Source organism: Henckelia pumila, chromosome 3, assembly GCF_033568475.1.
Source record: "Henckelia pumila isolate YLH828 chromosome 3, ASM3356847v2, whole genome shotgun sequence".
NCBI lineage: Eukaryota > Viridiplantae > Streptophyta > Magnoliopsida > Lamiales > Gesneriaceae > Henckelia > Henckelia pumila.
In genome coordinates, this window is record NC_133122.1 from 69,456,977 (window position 1) to 69,477,084 (window position 20,108).

Genomic DNA, 20,108 nt, shown 5'->3' on the forward strand with positions numbered 1-20,108 from the left:
ATGCATTCTAGTTTTTGGATGTTGTTAGAATCGTTCGAGATTCGAGTATGTTGTTCTAGACAGAGTTCTGATCGTTTATTATCTGTCGGTTTTGAATTAGAGCGACGTTCGGATTTGTTATGATTTTTGGAAGCCATTTTCGAAAATGTGGATTTTGAGATTGATGGGTTTGCCTTGTTATTGTTGTTTTGGGCATTGATATGAGGTTATATCGGTATTGAACTGTTGTCTGCGTTTCCGGTTTGTTCAGTTTATAGCCGTTATGCCGTCGGTTTGAGTTTTGGGGTTTTTGAATCGTTTTTGTATTGATTGAAGCCTTGGCTTGTGAGTGATCATGGTTGTTGATCAATTCTTGTATTCGTACAGATTCGTTGGATTTTGTCGAGCCCTGTGTTAGCAGCATTGTTCGTCGAGAGTTGGACGAAGAATGGTAAAGATATTTCCTTGAACCGTTGTTTGTTGTTTAGGTTGTATAGTTGTTGATACAATCTTTTGTTGTAGCTTGTCCGGAGTTGGATCTACGACATTGAAAGGTAAAAGCAGTCATCGTAGCGGGATAGCATACTCGGGACAGTTGGTTCTCGAGTTTTCCTTTTCAAATCACATATTGCATCTACACTTGTTCTAGCATGAGGAACTTGTGTCTTGTTGATTGATTTTGCTTTTGACTATGTGGCTTATGTTTTATATTTCTGTTATGCATTCATCTTGAGCCTACGTTGATTCAGCGGGCAGAACCGCCCTTTTTGCTTGGACGTTTGGGAACTATGATTGAGTGGCCTAGTTCGTAGTCGTATCGCCTAGTGCTAGCATACTCATTATGGTTGCTCAAAGTCTAGAGGAGTGAGATATGTGGCACCACCTCGATTGGGAGAGTCGGTGAGTCGTCACATGATCTCATCCTCGGGATCCCAAAAGCACAGTAGCAATCCTTCGTTTATCAGATTTGATATCCCGGTTTAAAGACATGCATTTCATTACGTTGTTATTGATTGTGTTGTTGTCTTGAAAGCATGTTTATTGTTGTATTACTTGATATGTTGCTTTTACTGGGATTATCATTCTCACCGGTTATCCGGCTGTTGCTTTGTTTTGTATGTGTACTTGGCAACAGGAAGGGCAGGATCAAGTCAGCATAGACCTGGTTAGCGTCCAGAGCAAGAGATAAAAGTGAGACTCGTTTAGAAGTCGAATCAGCATATCAACCTAATTATGTTTTGCGAACATGTTTAGTCATTCGAACTTCTCGTATTTGTTTTGTAAGCAAGAATCGATGTAGGTACTACCGTATTGAATGTTTCTCTTCCCTAAACCTTATTTGTATTGTTATTGGCATGTCAAATACTTTTAATGCAAGTGTTTAGGTTTTGATTGAGTTTATTTCAGTGCCTTAACTCTTCTGGGCGAGAGGATGGCGCGGGCGCGCGGCCTCTTTGCGAGGTATGGGCATGGGCGCTCTTGCTTAGAGCGCGGGCGCACTAGTTTTTGCGCAGCATCAGCACGGGCGCGCTGCCATAGGCGCAGGCGCGCTGGTTTTTGCAGAGCTTTGGCGCGGGCGCGCGAGCTTTCTTTAAAAAAAAAAAATACTATTGGTTTCTTGTTTACTTATCGATTGTTGTCTGATATTAGTTGATTAGAAACGAGGTCTCACACATATGTTTACTCATGTTTATGTACTGGGCGTTAGTCGCTCACGTCCTAGTTGTTATCTTGGACACCCCATTCCACGGGGCAGGTCGCAGGATGGACAGATCTGGGAGTTCGAGGCAGGACTAGGTAGCATGAGCCTTGAGGAGTTATTTATACAGCAGGATTCGATATAGCTGTATAACATTTACTTTTTAGTTGTTTCGATATGGTTGTATCACTACAGTATTAAGCCTTGAAATTTTGTACTAAGCTGATATGTAAATTATGGGTTATGATTCCGCACATTTTACTTTGTTAAGTGTTTATATTTTAATTAAGATTAATGCATGTCATAGTTGCCAGTTAGTAGGTGATTCAATGCAGGGTCACTATATTTTTGGTATCACCGTATGCATAGATTCTTAGATTTTGGGATTACTACTTGGGATTTAGTCTAGTCTTGAGTAATTATTGCGCATTTGGGTTTTAATTTGCAAATCTTTTCAGATAATGGCTGATAAAGGAGATGAGAGCCATGGTAGTGTTGGTCAGGAAGGTGGCCATCATCGTCATCGCCATAACCACGAGGGTATACGTCGCTATTCAATCAATAAATTTATGCAGGTAGGACCAAAACCCTTGTTGGGAGGCGAGAATCCTGAAGAGGCGAGGAACTGGATGTCTAGAATCGAGAGTGATTTTCGTGCTTTCTACTATACTGAAGAGCAGAAGATGGAATTTCTCGAGTTTGTTCTGGATGGACGTGCACGATTATGGTGGGACGCTAAATCTGCTCAGGCTTATACTGAGAGGGGACGAGTCACTTGGGAGGACTTTCGCCAGCAGTTTCAAAAATTATATTTTCCTCTAGCTGTTCGTCAGGCTAGATCTATTGAGTTGCTGACTCTGAGGCAGGGATCTATGACTATTGATCAGTATCAGCAGCAATTTCTGGATCTGCTACCCTACAGTCCCCATATCAATGAAAGTGACGCTTCCAAGTATGATATTGTTCTGCAAGGCCTTAATCAGGATATCTATTCACAGGTTGTTTGTGATGATCCGACATCATACGAGACTCTGGTTAATTGGTGTCGTCAAGTAGAAAGCAGCAATAGACGGGCACAGCTGATGTTGTTTGGACAGCCTAGTGGATTTCATGGGCCTAGAGCTCAAACTGTTATGCAGTCATGATCTACGTATTCTACTACTACTACTACTACTACTACTACTACTACTACTACTACTACTACTACTACTACTACTACCACTTCTGGATCTCGTGGTTCACGGGGTCACGGGGTATGTTTCGATTTGGAAAGAAGAAGGAGAAGAAAGAGGAGTATTGTACTCACTGTGGTGGAAAGCATCCTACAGATTCTTGTCAAATAGCATCTGGTTATATGTGGCGAGCAGGGGTATCTACGGAGAGATTTTCCTCCACGCACGGGAGATGCGAGTGGATCGGGATCACAGATGGGGTCTCAGGCTTCTACTCATCCACATCAGCAACCAGCACCACCTAGTTCTTCCAGTTTTCGCCCGCACACACAGGGGCAGGTATTTGCTCTATCTCAGGAGCAGGCTACAGAGGGAAGCGATCGCATGTTTGCATGTACCTTTTTATTATGTAGTATTCCTGCATTTGTTTTAATTGATACTGGAGCATTGCATTCATTTATTTCTATCCGTTTTGTTAAGAATCATAGATTGCCTTATGTATCATTAGACCTGAATTTAGTTGTATCTACTCCGCTGGAGCAGTAGGTAGTAACTAAGCATCTAGTGCTGGGTTGCCTTCTAGAGTTTGAGGGTCATGTGTTGTCTGCTAATCTGATGATTCTAGCGATGACAGATTTTGATTGTATTTTGGGAATAGATATGATTAATTTATATCACGCTACTGTGGATTGTTATCAGCGTCTGGTACAGTTTCATCCGAATGAGGGTGATATCTGGTACTTCTACGGTGAGGGAGCATGACCTCCGATGCCACTTGTGTTGGCTCTGAAGGCATGTCATGTCTTAGAGTTAGGTGGGGAGGGCTACCTCATATATACAGTTGATATATCCACGAGTAGTTCGGGTATTGATCAGTTACCAATGGTCAGCGAGTTTCCTGATGTATTCCTTGATGAGATTCCTGATTTTCCTCCGGTTCAAGAGGTTGAATTTGGTATTGATTTAGTACTAGGAATAACGCCCATATCCCAAGCACCTTATCGTCTGGCACCGTCAGAGATGAGGGAATTGAAACAGAAGTTTCAGGATCTGCTTGATAAGGGATATATTCGTCCGAGTGTTTCTCCGTGGAGAGCACCTATTTTGTTTGTCAAGAAGAAGGATGGATCAATGCGGTTGTGTATAGATTACAGACAGCTGAACCGTGTCACCATCAAGAATAAGTATCCTTTGCCATGAATTGATGATCTGTTCGATCAATTACAGGGTACTTCTGTATATTCGAAGATAGATCTGAGATCAAGATACCACCAGATTAGGGTACGAGACTCGGATATTGCTACGACTGCTTTCAGAACCAAATATGTGCATTATGAATTTCTAGTGTTGCCATTTGGTTTGACGAATGCACCGACAGTCTTTATGAATCTGATGAATCAAGTGTTTCGAGAATATTTGGATAGATTTTTCATTATCTTCATTGATGATATTCTTGTCTATTCTCACGACAGGAATGAGCATGAACAGCATCTGAGGATTGTTTTACAGACGTTACGGGAGAAGCAGCTATATGCGAAATTGAGCAAGTGCAAGTTTTGGCTTGATCGGTAGTGTTTCTCGGTCATGTGATATCTAGTGAAGGAATATCTGTGGATACAAGCAAGATTGAGGCAGTGCTGAACTGGTCTCGTCCGATGATGTTTGCTGAGATCCGGAGTTTCCTGGGTCTAGCTGGTTATTACCATCGGTTCATCGAGAATTTTGTACAGTTGGCCAGGCCTTTGACACAGCTGACACGGAAGGATGTTGCCTTCACATGGTCCTCGGATTGTGAGGAATCATTTCATGAGCTGCGTAAACGTCTTATTGTTGCACCTGTTCTAGCTCTGCCTTCTGAATCAGGAGGTTATATTGTCTACACTGATGCCTTTGGTCAGGGGCTAGGATGCGTTTTGACACAACATGGACATGTTATTGCTTATGATTCTCGGAAACTGAATACGCATGAGACGAATTATCCAGTGCATGATCTCGAGTTAGCCGCCATTGTATTTGCTCTCAATATTTGGAGACATTATTTATATGGCGAGAAGTTTGAGATATTTACAGATCACAAGAGTCTGAAGTATTTATTCACTTAGGCGGAGTTGAATATGCGACAGAGACGCTAGATGGATTTACTGAAATATTATTACTGCGAGATTAAGTATCATCCAGGTTCTTCCAATCCTACTGCTGATGCTCTGAGTCGGCAGGTAAGACTTTCTGTACTTCAGACTAGTAAATTATCTCATATCATTCAGGAGTGTTGTTCATTGAGTTTTACACTCAAGCACAAGAAAGGGAGAAATGGAATTCGTTTGTATATTATTTTATCTGAGCCAGCATTGTACTCTCGGATCAGAAAAGCTCAGATATCTGATGTTAAGACTCAACGTTTGGCACGTCTAGACAATGGGGTTAATACATCTGGATTCCATTATCATACAGATGGTTTATCATTCTTATCGAATCGAGTGGTTGTACCTGATGATGCGGAGCTCAAGAATAATATTCTATCTCAAGCTCACAGGAATCGATTGTCAGTTCATCCTGGAAGCATGAAAATATATAAGGACTTGCGAACTAGATTCTGGTGGAAAGGGATGAATCTAAGTGTGTATCAATTTGTTTCTCGATGTCTTGTTTGTCAACAGGTCAAAGATGAACACCAACGACCAGGTGGATTATTGCAGAATCTTGAGATTCCCGGATGGAAATGGGAGCAAGTAACTATGGATTTTGTTACCCACTTATTTATGAATTCAAGTCATTGTGATGCTATCTGGGTCATTGTTGACCGTTTGACGAAATAAGCATATTCATTCCGTACAACCGGGAGTATCCTTATGATCGCATGACACGCTTATACATCTAGGAGATAGTACGATTGCATGGGATTCCAGTGAGTATTGTCAGTGATAAAGATCTGCAATTTACCTCACGTTTCTGGGGTAGTTTTCAGCAAGCATTGGGTACCACTCTGAGTCTAAGCACTGCATATCATCCGGAGACTGATGGTCAGTCAGAGCGCACTATTCTTACGCTAGAGGATATGTTACGTTCTTCTGTTATGGATTTTGGTTTGTCTTGGCAGGATCAATTACCTTTGATCGAATTTTCCTACAATAACAGTTATCATCGCAGTATTTATATGGCACCCTTTGAGGCATTGTCTGGTTGACGATGTCGTACTCCATTATTCTGGGATGAGGTGGAGAACGACAAGTGGAGGGTCCAGAATTTATACAGAAAATTGTGGACAAGGTAGATCTGCTCAAAAGAAGGATCAAAGCTGCTCAGGATAGACAAGCCAGTTATGCGAATATTCACCGCAGGCCACTACAGTTTGAGCCTGGTGAATATGTATTTCTTCGAGTATCACCTTTCAGGAAAGTGACGAGGTTTGGTTTGAAAGGCAAGTTATCACCTCGTTATATTGGGCCTTTTCAGATACTAGAAAAGATCGAAGATGTTGCATATCGTTTGGCTTTACCGCCATATCTTTCCAGTATACATGATGTCTTTCATGTGTCGTTACTTCGACAGTATATAGCTGATGAGTCACATATTATTCATCCTACTGACGTTCAGCTAGAACCAGATCTATCGTATGTTGAACGACCACTCCGTATCCTTGACAAGAAGGAGAAAGTTCTTTGGAATAAGACTATACCACTTGTGATGGTACAGTGGCAACGCCGAGACGTTGAAGAAGAAACTTGGGAGACGGAAAGTCGTATGCGAGCAGAATATCCTGAGTTGTTTGCTTTGTACTTTTGATTACCATGTATCAGTGTAATTACAGTTTGTTGTAATAAAACATGGTTTGATGTTTCATATTATTATCTTGATCGTTACTTTAGAGTTTACTTCGCGGACGAAATATCTAAATGTGGGGAGAATGTAATAACCCAGAACCCATTTTAAGATAATATTATGATAAACATGATTAAGGAGTCATTATTTGGTGAAAATAAGTGAAAAATCAGCTTCGAAACGTCTGAAAATGGTAGGAAGGGTCCCGGGGGTCTCGGACAGTTCGAAGGCACCGAAATGAGTTCGGACCATCCGAACTCAGATATCAGGTTCGGACCATCCGAACCCAGCACTTTGGAGGCAACGAAGTATAGTATTTAACTTCTGAGGGAAGGCAGGATCGGACGCTCCGAACCCTGTTCAGACGCTCCGAACTCCCTCAGCCAGCAAGCCTAGATGACTAAGACACAAATTTTTACAAGTGTCGTGCATGCACGGATCGAACCATCTGAACCCAGTTCGGAGGTTCCAAACTCAGCCGACCTTGGAGCTATAAATAGGGGTCATTCGGATTCAGTTTGAAATATGAATTCCGAGTTTCCTTCTTAAGTTATATATAGTGTGAGATATACACTTAAGGGCCCTATCGGTTTATAATAAGGTTCTGGAATAACAAAGGTGTTGTTATAGTCATCTGGAACTAGCGACTCCAAAGGGTTGACTACGGACGAAGGTATGGTCCAGGAATCTATTTATATTTTGGGAGTATTTATTATCTTAGTTAAGGCTTATAAAATTTGTGTAGTGATACGGTGAACTTTTGAATATAGGGTTGGAACCTAGGTCTTACTAAGATTTGAACTAGCCTAGAGGTATGTACACATTGGCTGAGATTGCCAGCGAGTATTCATATTTATATGTTGCATTTATTTGGAATTATTATGTGGCATGATATATGTTTTACCGATTTCTATATCCATATGTCATGTGAACATACACGTTGAGCATGTACATTGTTATACCTTGATTATAGAGTCGCTCAGCTCTATACTTTATAGTCTGTCACTGGGAGTACCGCGACGGCAGGGACGTGTATGTCTAACTACTCCAGTGTACTAGGCGAGTGTGGTTGTACCCAGAGGTTGATCCGTGAGGTTACAGCACTCATGTGGCGCCTGTACTGAGCATGACTTATCAGATGACTTGTTACCAGTCATCACGATTACATGCATTATATTCATATGTTTACTCATGTTTATGTATTGGGCGTTAGTCGCGCACGTCCTAGTTGTTATCTTGGAGACCCCATTCCACGGGGCAGGTCGCAGGATGGACGGAGCTGGTAGTTCGAGGCAGGACTAAGGAACAGGAGCCTTGAGGAGTTATTTATACAGCAGGATTCGATATAGCTGTATAGCATTTACTTTTTAGTTGTTTCGATATGGTTGTATCACTATCGTATTAAGCCTTGAAATTTTGTACTAAGATGATATGTAAATTATGGGTTATGTTTTCGCACGTTTTACTCTGTTAAGTGTTTATCTTTTAATTAAGATTAATGCATGTCATAGTTTCCAGTTAGTAGATGATTCAATGCAGGGTCATGACACAATGTGCTAGTGCTTTACTAGCAGAGGGACCTATGCTACTGAAAGAAAGACTCTGGATATCTAGAAAATAAGAGAAAATTCAAATTTGGAGGAACCAAGACATCTCGTGGATCTTATGCAAGGGAATGTCCAACACGCTCTTGTTCAAACCACGACATACCGACCCAAAAACATAACCCCCAAGTTGAGCTACAGTAACCAGCTCCAGAATCACCTACTAATAGAGACTTAAGCATGCAATTAAACTTAAACAACAATAATCAGAGATAACTATGGAAAGCTTAAATCAAATAAATTTACCCAACAGTATACAATCAGTAAATAACTGGAAATAATATACAACACAATCGAGAGTACAAAATAAAAGAGGACCAGTCCTAGCTAATCTGTTACCATCCACTGAGATCAAAAACTCTGGTCGTCAACTACACACTGATCCACAACCTAGGCATCCTGCAACTTCCCCGACGAATGGGGTGTCCCAAAGAAAAATAAACGAACGTGAGCGATAACAACCTCCAATACAAAAATATGGTATACACATGCTATGAATGCTAATGCAATGAACGGGTAACAAAAACCTATCACGGTAGAAACACTACTCAGTCAAGTGGTGCCATGGTATATAGCACGCTGGACCATCGTATCAAGAGGTGACTCACAACTAGAATAAAATGTTGATATAGGTGACTTGACCACGTAATCCAATAGGTCCAACGATCCACTCAATAACTCGGGGCTAAGCGATCTCACTACGGGCAATATCAAGCTACGGGCTCAACATGATAATGTATGCAGCATAATAATCGTGACATAATATATGCACATAATCCATTCCATATAAACATGCAAATATAGAACATGCATAATCATCCAAGATATCTCGGATAGTACATCCGTACCTCTAATCAAGCAACTCAAGAAACCTAGCCACTCAGGTACTCAATTTCAAGTCTATAAGTAGATAATCACCATATCACTTATTGCTTACTAAAAACCTTAACTATACTAACATCTACTCACATAATCTAATCACAGTCTAAAAATATACCTACATCCATCGTCAGTCCTTTGATGGCGATGGCCCCAAACTCTAGGCACAACTCCGCTATGATCCCGATAGCATCTCGCTATCGACTGACCTCCGAAACGATGCCTAAAAACCACTAAAAGCAAGAAGGAACCTAGAGAAAAGAGAGGAAAGTGAGCAAGAAATGAGGGGCTCAGCTCCCCTATTTATAAACCACGTTCAGAACTTTTGATCGCCCGTTTGGACTTTTTGATCGCCCTTCGGAAGTTTCGATCACTATTCACCGAACATGTGGCTATGATTGGACAACACAAGCTGTCAACAACATTCGGACCTTCCAATATAGGGATTCGGAGCTTCCGAACACACCTTTGTCAAATCACCAATCAAAAAACTATATCTGACTGTTGGGGGAAAGTTCGGATCTTCCGAACTCAGGATTGAAGCTTCCGAGCTCAATTCTATCTTCCGAAGGGTTCAGAACCACCGATCTAATCCTATCTCAAGTTTGGACCTTCCGAACCACTTGAACACTTGAAACCCTCCAGGGCATTTTCGGACGCCCTGAATCCGAATTTATACGCATTAATCTCAATCGAGGATTCTTTAATAATGTTTTGAGCATTATAAACAGGCTTAAGCATTACTTGCTTAATTTGGAAATCGAGCTACTACATGAGCACATTCCCAGTGCTCAATGAACGAGGCCAAAAGCAGATACTCTGCTGAGGTACGACCAGAGGCGGGGAGGAATAAGAACTTGCATTCGAGAACCCATAGGAACAGAATGTGTTCATCAGAAGTTGGGGTCCTTGAATTGGTGTACCAGGTCCTTATGACCAAAACATAAGAAGTGTGTATAGTGTTCTCTTCAGACAAGGTGGTGAGATTTTTTGACGGAATCAATCCTATTACATCTAGATCTATAACAAATAGTTTCAACAAACAAAGAACATCATGTAGGGTGATTGCCATCGGACCACTGGCAAATAGCAAAGATTTCCAAAGGGGAGCCCAAAAATGGAGAACACTCTCCAGAAGACCAGGCCGCTTAATTCGGTATCAACTAGCAAGTATACTAGGTCAAGTAATAATAAGGGGATGTTGAGTCTAAGTGTCAAACCCACAGGGACTGATTTCTTGTAATTACCAAAATATAATTATTTCAACTTAATCTAGACTAAACGATAAAGTTATTTTTGAATTAAACTACTAAGTAAATTATAAATAGAAAAGATGAAAATATAATTGCAACAATAATTTTGGATTTTTATTCAATGATGAGAAATTCGATCAAGGACACACTTAGGTACCGAACAAATCATGCAACATGTAGTAAATCTAGAATCCAGATTAAATCTTAACTTACGGCGATTTTCCTAAATTGTTTAACAGTCTATTTTTAGAACAGTTAAACATATTCAAATATTTACGGATTAATTATTTCTAATTAATTCAAATGCATTGAGAATTATAAAAATTCAGTTTTCACCTAAAGTCGCACAATGAAATCAAATACAATTTCTAGTCTATTTAACCTTGTGTCGATTATTGAGGTGATCGAAATCAATTATTGAGACGTCTTCTGTCTCGATTTCCGGCCTTTTCTATATTTTCTACAAATAAACCAAGGAGAATGTTATGTAGACACAATGCATGATATATAACTAAAACTCATAAAAACATAAGTAATAAAACACGAATTCATGCAAATTAACAATAAAAACGACACAAAAATATGCACACAAAACACAGTTATCAATTCTTCCATACTTAACTCTTGCTCGCCCTTGAGCAAGATGGACAATGTAAAAACCTTGCAAACACAGACAAAATCAGGAACGATTCATGGGAATTCACGGCTTCAGAGAAGTTCAAACAACTTACATCAAAAACCACTCTCAACTTTCCATAATACGCCATCGGTTTAACGTGAACGTGTGTGTGTGTGCCATGTTATTCCAGTTACATGCAACTTAGAGAGAATCTGTTTTAAGACTGCTTAGCGACCTATGACATATCAGTGCAAGTTTCACTCGCAAGTATCCATTCCTTCTAACGACCTCTAACAAATACACACCTCCCTTGAGATTTTCAATTACGCACCTCCGGATTTTACACCCAGTTTTCTTAAGCCTCAATAATTACCCGCAAACTTAGCTATAACTATGATATGATTCGAATTTCAATCCCCTCGTCTATAGCCCGGATGGAACAACAATCTCATTGAACCTGCAGACTTAGTTTCAGACTCGGCGATTAGGATTTCAATCCCTTGCCCGCAACCCAGATGGAATTGGTTTTCAAAAATTAAATTTTTAATTTTTATAAATTTGCAACCCCATTTATTCCGCATACTTAGCCAAGGAGAAGGTAATTAGGATTTCAATTCCTCGTCATGACCCGGATGGAGTTGATTTTTTTCAAAAATTCATATCAATTTCAATTTTTCAAAAATTTTGGTGCGCCCAAGATCATAAGTGCAATTGTTCGAGGATCATTAGAATTTACAGGACACAATTAAGATCACTAAACACCTAGTGATGTGCAATGGTCTAACAAACATAAACATCATCAATGTTATCGCTACATTCCACTGGTCTAACATGTGTGCTTAAGAATTATTCATGATTCAATCTAAGGTTTCTCCTGTCCAGTCAAGTGCAAACAATTTTCACAAAAACCAATTTTCAATCTTAACTTCGTCATCATCAACTCCCATTTCTCATCCTATTCAACATCAATGCAAAACAAACACTAACACAAATGAAACACAATGAAATATGAAATATACTACATGCACTTAACTAAAAAGAATATGAATGAACACAAACATAACCAACAGTGATAAACTAATCTACTCCCCCCCTCATACTTATCTAAAGCATTGCCCTGAATACTCTAGAAACACAAACAATACGCATAAACAAAGAAACATATGCAAGACGAACAAAGAAAACAAAATGAAACTAAAACTACCCTGGTTTATGCGTTGTCATCCTCGTCGTTATCCTCCTCTTCAAACTTTGGTGGTGGCACTTGGAACGCAGGAGGTGGTGCGGCATAATGGAACTGAAAGTGAGGGGGGGTACTCCGGATTATCTGGGAAAGCAAAAGCATCAAGACCAAGATGGGTGGTCATTCCTCGGATCATGGCATCCATAGCCTGAAGGTGAGCTATGGTCACTGTCATGTAGGCTTGTTGGTGGTGAGAGAAGGCCGACAACTCATATACGGTATTGACATTCGATGCATCAATGGTCTTGGATGGTTGGAGCCACTCCTCATCAGGATGAACCGTCACTCCGGCTTGAATACATAGTTCGGAGATGATTGAAGGAAAGAACAAGCCAACAAAAAGAGTGTAAATGGAACGTCGAATCTCGAAGTGAATGACCCAACCCACGTTAATCGGCCAATCCATATCCAGTGCATAAAGTAGAATGGAACGATCGTCATGCACATAACTGGTGGATACCGGCATCAGTCTTCGTGGAACAAACATTTACCATATGGCTGGGTCCATCTGTAGAAATATTTCTGGGAAGTGTTGATAAGAATTCGGATCATGCCACATTGCCCCCTCTTAGAAAAGTTGGTCAAGAATTTCATTGAAATCAGGATCTTGCTTCAGACTCTGATACAGACTATCATCCAAAATCAGGGTTTCAAGCAAATCATTAATCACATTTTCATCAAAAGAAACAATTTTGCCCATAACAAAAGCTTTACCATCCTCCCACTCCGTGGCATTCGCATAAAATTCTCGGAAAAGTGGAACAACCATGGCTTTTGGATTTGAACAAAATTTATCCCAATTTCGATTAGAAATATCAACCCCAACACCACTCACTTCTATGAGATAATTCTATACCACGCTCCTTGATAGGATTACATTGAAGTTTAGCGTGGTCATACCTTTATTTTGCCGTTGGAGATACAAATTTGTCGGTTATACCTGAGGAAAAAGTGACGGCATGTGGCTGAGATGATTGTCTGACGGTCCGAGCTCGTTTTGGCAGCATAGTGAATGGAGATAGTAGAATTCCGGCTATAGGATGCACCTATGCAAGTGTCCGGCAGAGGAGGTCGGCGACCGACAATGGCTATGAATAACGGCCCGACGATGGTGTTGGGTGTTAGATGGTCGGTCGAGAATGCAGGGGGTGGCAACTAGGCGGCGGTGATGAAGGGCGGTACAGCGAGCAGGGTTGTGGCGACTGGGAGGCGGTCCGACGAGTAGGGTGAGCAAGGGCGGCCGGAGGTGTTGAACGGCAGCGAAGATCGAGCGACTTCAAAAATTTGGAAAGATTGGAGTGAGGATTAGAGAATAGAGGAGAGTGGGGGAGGGTTTGGAAAGATTAGGTGTAAGGCCCAAAAATATTAAGTTATTAATTACGAGATTTAAGATTTAAATTCTGAATTTGAGAAAATATGAATTTGAGAAATGTCAGAATTAGAGATTTAAATTTCGGGTCGAAACTATTTAATTTGAAGATTTTCGGATTTTAAGATTTTAATATCCGGAATTCTTAAATAAAAAGATAAAAAAATATTTGAATTAAATATTTATGGGATTTGAGATTTAAATTATGAGTTTGATATTAAGAAGAATTTAATTTGAGGATGAAATCCGAGCAAGGACCAATTTGCAAATATTGAGAAGTTCAAGGACTAAAAGGCGATAAGGTCCAAAATTAGTTAATTTTAATCCGAGAATATTTAAATTGAGAATATTTAGAGTTTAGAATTAAATTCTAATATTCTTAAATTATTTAGGATTGAAATTAAATTAAATCACTTGTCCGGGGACTAAACTGCAATTTTTGTGGCAAGCGGATTACACATGTCCTTTAAATGGTTTTAATCGTGTATATCACTTCATTATCAGATTACAAATGTGAGAAATCAGATTCATACCTTCCATGGCCGATTCTTGCATTTTTAATTTGCTAGAAATTGATCCGTCCGATAGAATTTCCGATCGATCGTATATTTGCGATCACGGCTTCGAGTGCTACGTTTTGACATAAGTTTTATGAAGATCTACCATGTTTGAATTTTAAGATATTGTTAGAATTAAGATTTTATTGTATAAACATGTTCTAGTATATACGACGATAGCATATCTAAGACGGATCGAGAAAAGATCGTCGTTTGAATATGTTTTCGATTTTTGAAAGATTTTTCAGAAATCTGGAATTTGGGGTTTTTTGTGTACGTGTTTGAATTGCTGAATTGGTGATGAGTATTGGTTTATATGATGGAATTAATGTTGTTAATGTATTTGGAATCATCGAATTCGAACAGTTCCGCCGTCGGTTTGACTTTCGGTCATGTGATCAAGTTGTTAGATTGCTTGTGTAGTAGCCCGTAACCAAAAATCATTAATTGAGGGATTAATCATAATTACTTGGGTAAAGTTCGGAAGCTCCGAAGGTGAGTTCGGAAGCACCGATCAGGATCGGAAGCTCCGAACAGGATCGGAAGCTCCGATCGGTATTACGTCAGGCATGACGTGTGGCACGATCGGAAGCTCCGATCACCCCTATCAGGAATCAACAAGTGATATTTTGACACGTGGCACATCAGGATCTTCGGAAGCTCTGATGGCAGGATCGGACGTTCCGATTGAGGTTCGGACGTTCCGATCAAGGATCGGAAGTTCCGATCGTTGTCCATAAATAGAAGGCCGAGGCTTCACTTTCATTTGCCAATTCCGAGTTCTCCTTTCCATTCTAGTCCTTTTGGAGCTGTTCTAGTCTTCTTAGGCTTGGTCCGGAGGTCAGCGAGGCGTTCGGTAGTCGTAGGAGAGTTGTGCCCAAGTTCTGGAGGCATCGACATCAAAGGGCTAACGACGGACGAAGGTATAGCTTTTGCTTCCTATAAATATTTGGGAGTATGCAATAGCTTAGTTAAGGCTTTTAGAGTACTTTAATGATAGTAGTATCATTTGGCAGTGTAGAGCAGACTATAGGCGTGGACCTAGAGTTGGTAGAGCTTGCTCTGTTTTGAGGTACGAAAGTACTGTTTGAGATATCCTGACTGAGTATGCATGTATTATGTGACTGCATGATTTATATGCCATGTTATTATGCTGCATTCATTTGCATCTTGCTGTATCTCTTTCGAGATGTCTGTTAGTAGGGTTGTACACTATCCTGTTAGTGGATGGACTTCCATCGATTTGGGTCCGGCGTATCCACGGTTATCTCGGTATGGGAGCCACCTCCTGAAGCGACGGCACAGCGTGCTACATACCAGGGCCCGGTCTGTCTCTGTTATCTGATCCTTGACCTCGAGTCTATAGGGAGTTCACTTTGCATGCATGTATACTCATACTCTCGCACTGAGCGTTTTATGCTCACGTCTCGTACTTTGTATTTTTTGGACACCCTATTCCATGGGGCAGGTTTGCGATTGGACGAGGAGGGTGGATCCAGGAGGGGCTAGTCAGTAGTTGGCCAGCTGGAGCTTCACTTAGGTTTTACTACTATTGTTTGGGTTTATACAGCTATTCGATTTGGTTGTATATTATTGGATAATTTACAGATTCCTTTTCTTGGGATTGTATATTTGTTTATGGATTCCGTAGTTTTATTTTGATATCTGTTTAATTAAGTTAATTGCATGCCTAAGTTCTGTTTAGTAGGTGATCCGGGTAAGGGTCACTACAGCTTGAGTCTAAATAAGATTGAAATGATATTGAAATATGATATTTAGTTGTATATCAATGCATTTCAGATTTGAATTGCAAGATATCGATTTCGAGTCGGTGAGCTCGAGAAGTTAGCTTTTGAACTGAGGAAGATTGAAGAAGGTATGAAGATAGTTTGCCTTGAATGATTGTAATGATTTGAGCAGATTTTGATAGAAGTTCTTTGATGTCATTTTTCCAGACTTGGAGCATCTAAAACTCGAGATCGAAAGGTATGATTAGACATTAGATATTATGGGAAGAACAACTCAAGATCATTTTGATTATCGAGTTTTCTAAAATCACATATTTATCTGTTTAAGTGCTCTTATGTGATTTACTTGTTATTGTTTCTATGAATGATTATTGAATTGTGTGTTCAAGATGTTTATCAGTATTTGTATGATTTAATTCATCAAGATTATGTTGCATTCATCTTAAACTCTACCTTGAAAATCATAGAGGGCAGATTGGTCTAGATTGCGAAATTATGTTTGGAGAACTATAGTTGAGTGGCATGGATTGTAGATTCGCTTCCAGAGCTAGATGACTCACTATAGTTGCACCAAAGTTAGGGAAATTAAGATATTTGACGCCACCTCGATTGGGAGAGTCGGTGGTTAGTTAAAGATTTTATTCCCCGAGATCCCAAGAACCAAAATTTGATAGCCTATTCTTTGACACATGCATTGCATTTATGCATTAACCTAGAGATTTCTATGGTTTAGAATATGTGTTTTAAAATGCTAGCATGTTATTAGATGACATTCAAGATGTGGATGTGTTTGTATGCTTGATGAACTGATATGCTATAAGAATTTAGGAATCGATTATGCTTCTATTATTACATGTCTTTACATGTTTGAGATTTAAGATTAATATAGCATATAGAATTATTATGCTTAAATGATGTATATGCATGTCGTTCATAATGAGATGTATTTCTCACCAGAGTTATCTCGTGCATTGCATCAGGTTTGGGCATGAGCGAGTCAGATGTGGCTTGGATAGCTCGAGATAGAAATATTAGCATGTGGTGACTTTGGGCTATGAATAGATTGCTGTCAAATGCATGTTAGAAGGTGTTGGTTTAGTTTGAGATTTGAAAACTTAGAATTGAGTTTATTGTATTGCAACTTAGAAACATATATAAGATTCTTATGCTCTAAACTTCATGTTTTACCTTGAATCTTGTACTTAGATCTTTATAAACTTGATTTGAGATGTTTAGAGTGTTGTAAACTGATTAGACATGCTTAGAACAACAAGAATATGATTTTTGGAAGGCAAACCCGAGGTCCGCATAACAGGTGGTATCAGAGCGTAAAGTCTTGGACTAAGAAAGAAGTTGAGCGGGGTAGATTGAGTTGCATGCATTTATTGTATTGCATGATTATGCTTTACTTGATTTGAAGAATTGTATGCAAATATGATTAATGATTGAACACTGCTTGCTTTACTGATAAGATAATTACATGCTTATATGCTGATATGCATGCTTGATTTATTGAATTTATCTGACTAAGTGAATTCTTTGTAAGCATGTATTATTTGAAAAGCATGAGAATTAGCAAGCATGTGTTATATTCAGAATCATGAGATTATATGTATGTTATACTGAATTGTATTTTATAATCTCTGCATTATATATTGCTTCTGTTTTAGGGGAAGACATATTTTGCAGACAGAACAAGTACCTCAGGCAGAACAAAGCAGTGTTGAGGTAAGTTTTTGAGCCGATAGATATGATGATTGCACTGAGGAGGGTGTTAGATGAACAACTCCAGAGCTAGTAATCACCAACTCAGAAAGAATACATAATGTGCTATGGTTAGAAAGGGGTTGAGTTAAAGAGCTGGATCAGTTGTTCAAGTGAAGAATATTCAGATGAACATAGAACTAGCCTGATTATATATCAACTCCATGCCTTAGCAAGAAGTTGGTGAATTGTAAAGAATAGCTGAAGAACAGAGGTACTGAAATGGTTTGGCAGGTAAGTAAACAGAATTGTTTCTTTTTGTATGTGATAGAGAAGATAGAAAAGCAGAATTTGCAGAACAGAAGCATAACAACTTGAATGAGTTGATTGAAGTCAGTGACAGAATAAAGAAACCATGAACCGGTTGTACGAGGCAGAGTTGAAATTTTATTCATGCCTTTGTAGATGAGAAAACTAGGATCATCACCATCACTACATATTCCATAGCAGTATAGCTATGAAGCAAGCGATAGTGACCACAACAGCAAAGATCAATTCAGTCTAAGAGCCAGTATTTTAATACATAAGAGACTAGCTGAAGCAGATTAAGAGGAAACTTGAATATAGAACAATCTCATCGGCAAGAAGCAATTACAGATTATGTAGCTCAAATTGCACCAGATAATAAGACTGTAGGTAATTGAAGTACTTTTTGATTGTTTTGCATACATTCATAGATCCATGTTTGTTATGCTACACTTTTTATCTGTTGAGCCTGTATAAATTGTAATTACTGAGATTTTGCCTTTGAGTAGATGGAACGCATTTATAAGATTAGTCAGAAAAGATAAAATACAGATTTGAGAAAATAAGATTGAATTCGATAATTAAAAGTTTAGGGTACTAAGCTAGCATGCATTATAGATATTAATGCAATAACTGAGTATCAATTAATAGTCGATTGTATCCGTGCAATGATCAGCAATAGAAATGACTGTAGATTTATGATATGAGTTTCAGAAAAAAGATTCCTTTTATTCTGTACTGGTTATATCAAGATTAATGTAGAAGAGTGTCGAAAGAATTCTAGTAGATGTACTAGATCAGTAGAAAACTAACATACAAGTGATAGATATGTCAGTTGTTAGAATGTACAGAAATATTCAGATGACATATTTCGACCTTTCTATGAAAGAAGTTCTATATAGAGAGTGGTGTCTAATACGAAGATTTTATGACAACTCGTATAGAAGAGCACTACTTGAACTAAAGAACTCCAGAAACAGCAGAATATTGATTAGCAAAGAATTATTCTAGTACCGAAATGATTATTAATTCTATGACAACAAGTTAAGTCAAAAAGATAATATTCGACTATTTTCAAAAGGAAATTAATAGGTAAACTCATATCAATAGAGAATAAGAAAAATTAGTTACAGTTGAGCTTTCTCTTCAATTTTTCTAAAGCTATTACATTATAAAAATCATGATTCTTGAATCTCTTGATATCGATTCTGAGGTTTTTGTTATTCGACCTCGATCGATCTAGATTGACTCTTATTTCTTTGCTAGAGTATGATTTGATTCATTCTTCTTGAGTTTTATGATGCAAGTAAGTTGGTATCATTTGGCAGATTTTGTCATTCAGAATATGTAATTTTGGATGATCTTGATTTGAGCAAGTTCCTTTGAGTCGAGATTTGAGAATTTTTGATCATTTAATGTACATAGTCAGTGTATTTTGAAGTTTTGGCTTGTAACTGATAGCAATTTAGATATAGAGTACCAGCAAGATTTATGGGTTGATTGCATGATTTTCTAGTAATTGGGACATAGAAAGAAGAATTAGATGACTGCTTGATCAATTGAGTACAGATCTGTATTGTTTGTACTTGAGTTTCTAGATAGATACTCAAACAATCAGAATTGTTGCAATCCAAGCTAAGCTAGATTTGTTTGGAAATATAAAAGCAACATTGATATTAGACCAAGCAATGAAAATGTGATTGAGAACACTAGAGTATAATATGAGACAAGACAGCAGATCAGAATTTCAAAGTGAATAATCGTTTGATTATGCCAGATATTCTAGATAGAGAATATCAGCTTTTGAAAGAGGCAGATTACAGCAGAATTATATTCATCACGTTGTATGAAAATATATGAATTGCATGTATGAATTACATGGAAATAAGTATTGGTAAAATAAAATGAAAGCAGATACGATAGAAATGAAATCTCCAATACTAAATTTTTCGTAGAAGAAACAGAAAAGAAGAAAACAGATGGTTTGTGTAGCAGATTAGTTACTTAAGCGTCGCAAGAAGATCAACTGTCCGGAAGAATTTTAGTTCAAAACTACTCAAATCGTCAGGATTTTGCGATTTAGATTGTAGTAGATTTCGATAGATTCAAAAATATGTTGTATTAGACATGATACAGACATAAAGAGATAATGTTACG